At 34.3% G+C, this 3914-nt stretch overlaps 1 pseudogene; it reads left to right on the top strand.

Annotated features, from left to right (window-relative positions):
* Positions 1-577: 577 nt before the first annotated feature.
* LOC149002141 (transcription termination factor MTEF18, mitochondrial-like) lies at positions 578-2188 on the top strand (annotated as a pseudogene).
* The last annotated feature ends 1726 nt before the right edge of the window (positions 2189-3914 follow it).

Here is a 3914-nt window from a genome sequence, read left to right as displayed (position 1 = left end):
CAATAAAATTAATCTAGGCCATTTTAACTGTTCCTTGACTATATCCTCGAGTAGGGGAGTAAATGGATAGAATTCGGATTGGATAGTGGTAATACTATATTTGTATCCTATTATATTTGGATGATTTCATATAATATCATATCTGTAAGGATGTCTATAACTGTAAATTCATTACAATTACAATTTTGTATCCACTCTTTTGGTTTTCAATTCTCTTGACCCAAAGATCCCACTCCTAAGAAATAAATTTGAAAAGACAAAATATTAAATTTGATAATTATATCTCTCCATCTTCCAAGAAATAATCTTGGTAATTCATGAATGTTGTTGCAGTTTCAAGAAACTAAAGGTCACATTGAATCTCAGTAATTACCCAAATTTTGCCTCTATTATATATTCTTAGAGGTAGCTCATTTCTCTACCATGCCTTCCCAAGGACCACAGATTGCAGAGAAGCAAACACTCAAAGTTCCAATTGCAAGTTCAAAAAGCCCAAATGTGTTCATGGCCGAAACTAAAGATCCCATGAGAGTTCTCTCCATCTCTTTCGATTCTTTGGGAACTATTAGACTAAAACTCTGCTATAACCCATCGTTATGCATTTCGTTCCATCTCCTCTGTTTTACTTTGCTACTTCATCTCACTGTATTTGAGCTTTTCACTTGCACTCTCCAAGTTCCCAAAGCTTTGGAAAGTCTAGTATAGATATAGATCGAGCTAGAGCAATAGAACAAGCCCAGCAGACATTAACTGAGTATCTTCATTCCAGCATTTTTTTTCCTTCACTTAGCTGAGAGCATTAGCAAGAACTATATTGTTTTCCTTTCTGATCTCATCTCAAAAGTTGACTTCTCGGGGTCTAATTGTTTCTAGAATTTACAGAAGTCCTTGAGGTACCATCCATCGACGAGACTGAGTTTTTCTTTGAGAGTATCGGCATAGATCCCTCGGAAATCAATAGTTTATTGTCAAGCCACGAGTTTTTCTTATCCAAAGATGGGAATATTTTGAAGGTCACCCATGTGCTTTCTGTTTTTGGGTTCTCCTGGAACGTGCTTGGAAATTGTATAAGGAGGGAATTTTGGTTGGCCAAATTGATGCGTTATTTAATGATTTGGATATGGTTTTTCTTAAATTTGGTTTTGCTAGTCATGTGAGTGGAATGTGTATTCGTGGCATGATATTTGTAGGAAAATTAGGATTTTATATGTTCTTGGATGTGAGATGAGTAAGATGGGGGTACTCTTTGGTAGGGAACATAACATTTTTCTTCATTACTCAGAGGAGTTTTTGGTGTAGAAGGTGGAATTCAAAGAATTTGGTGTGACCATGTGAATAAGGTGCATGTGGCTTTGTTGCTTCTTGAGAACCTTGATATTCTAACCATGACGTACTTAAGAGAGCCCTATGATATCGGTGTTTGATTTTTGAAACATACTGGATTGAGCTAAGAGCAATTGGATTCTATTGTTCATAAGTATCCACTACCCATATGTTTTGGGCAGGAACAAGTTTCTTAAACAAGATCATCAATGGGGAATGTCATCTATTAACTAATTGCGTCACAAGTAATTCTAAAGAAGACTTGGATATTGAGTTTAAACATCAACTGGAGAGAATCCAAAATGCTTGGAATCACAAGTATAAGATCAAGAAATTGAACTTTTTACTTGGAATAGGGTTTGGAGAGAATGTCGCTACAATGAATGTCTTATCTTTATTGCATGGTTCAATGGAAGAATTGTAGGAGAGGTTTGATTGCCTCTTGCGACAAGGCATTGACTTCTACAAACTCTGTAAGATGATAGTATTGAAGCTAGCTATCCGCTATCCTCAACCAAGATCTAGAAATGCTTGAATAATAGGTGAACTTCATTTGCAAGGAGGCAGGGAGCTCACTATAAGAACTTGAGATTTTCCCAGCTTGCCTGTGTTTTCATTTAAAGAATGGGATCAAGCCCAGGGTTAGATTCTATAGATGGTTTACAGAAAATGGTGGGAATCCAACTGATTATTCCATTGCAAGCATTGTTGGCTCTTCCAAAAAAAATTTCTTTCTCGTTTTTATAGAGGTCACCCAGCTACTCCAAAACAATTCTTGATTTTCTCACCTAAAAGACCATTTGATAATAATCAAGGTGACACGGTTTATGCCATCCCAGACATGATTTTCAATGGCATTGGTTAACAGCAACAAACATGATAGCTGCAAACTTCTATGAGAACCACCATTTCGTCTAACTATCTCAGTGTGAGCCAATTTATTATGGATTCATAATTTATAATGAAAGATCCAATCTCTCTATATTATAAGTAAAGGTAGGTCTACAATCGAAGAATAAGCAGTAGCAAAAAAAAAAAAGTTTCATATACATCTACATAACTTTGTTCTTGCTTATGGTTTTTTCGGACCAAGACAACCTCTCTGATAAAAATCATATTTGAAAACACATTGCACATGCATGTACATGTGTGTGTGTATATATATATATATATATATATATATATATATATATATATATATAATATTTATTTAATTTCTTTTTCTTTTCATGCATTTTTCTTGTACTTTCTTGTATCCTAACGTTTGTTTTGTAGTGAAGACTAAGGGTGTCAATCGGGGGGGGGCGGTACCAAGGGACAATCTCTTTGAATACGTATCCAATTTAAGGACGGTACGTTTCGGTATTTACAAAAACGTGTTTTTTTTTAACTAGCTTTTGTATTAAATCGGTACAAGAAAACGGTTTAAACACGGTATCTAGTGCGGTACAATTTTTGTACAAAGGAACTTATGCCACTTTTGTTATTAGTTCATTAAGATCCTAATGAAATTGTAAACAACCAATCTATATAATTTGAAACTAACATAGATAAAGCAAATAAATCTAATTAATAGAGACAAAACAAGTAAATCTAAGAAGAGAAGTGAATGATGAAACGAAAATTTGAAATAGAGAATTAGGAATAGGGAAAAGGTTAAGTGTTTTAATTGTAAAATTACAATTTATATCTCTTAATTTGGTATGGGTTTCCAATGCATTGTTTCTTCCGCGCCCGGGTGGGGGCCCCAAACCAGAACCGTACCAAAAAAATTCGGTTTTGGTATGTATCGTACCGAATTTCGAATGGTACGGTTAAACAGTTTCGGTACGCAATTGACACCCTTAGTGAAGACCCCAACTATGATTATTACTAACTCCCTCAATCTCATTCATTTTTTATACTTTTTCTATGCTTTTATTTATTTATTTATTTGAAAGAATGTAATATCTTGTAAATTATTTTATTAGTTTTTTTGTCATTGTTTTCAGAGGCCTTTATGTGATCTTGAGGAAATTAAAGAAGCTAAGCCATGAAATTCAATTCATCTTGATTTTGTATTCTTTTGGTAAATATTTTCTTATTTTCTATACTATTAAAAAGTTACCAAAATAGTAGATTCATTCTTTTCTTTGTAGATCCAAGTAATTTCTCAATACTGAAAATGGAATATATTTTTATATTTTATTTCAAATAATTTTTTTTTCTATAATTAACTTGGATACTGTGAGTTGGCGTGTCGGGTACGTATATCAGTGTCGTATCGGCATTGGTATCTGTATCGGCTGTGCACGTGTGAAAATAACGGAAATAACGATAGAGAAAGCTTTTTTCGAGCTTAGGAGTAAGAGAGACTGAACTTGGAAAAAAATTTGAAGTTCAGAGTACCTTGCTGCTTCCCTCTATTTGGTTCTTCTTCTTTGTTCCGTTCTGGCGCCTTCCTACTTAGCAACTTTTCTTTTCCGTTTTAGGGTTTGATTCCTTATCTGCTCTAATCATCTGGGTTTGGCAATGTTGTCTAAAATGCTTTGTAAACAGAGGAGAACGATTTGATAAAACCCCATGTTTTCACTACCACAGGCATTTCTAGA

The sequence above is a fragment of the Hakea prostrata genome, chromosome 10 (genome assembly GCF_041222555.1).
Source record: "Hakea prostrata isolate BN-2017 chromosome 10, UWA_Hpros_2, whole genome shotgun sequence".
Taxonomy (NCBI): Eukaryota; Viridiplantae; Streptophyta; class Magnoliopsida; order Proteales; family Proteaceae; genus Hakea; species Hakea prostrata.
The sequence above is the reverse complement of the archived record's forward strand: the minus strand, read 5'-3'. Positions and strand labels throughout refer to the sequence as shown.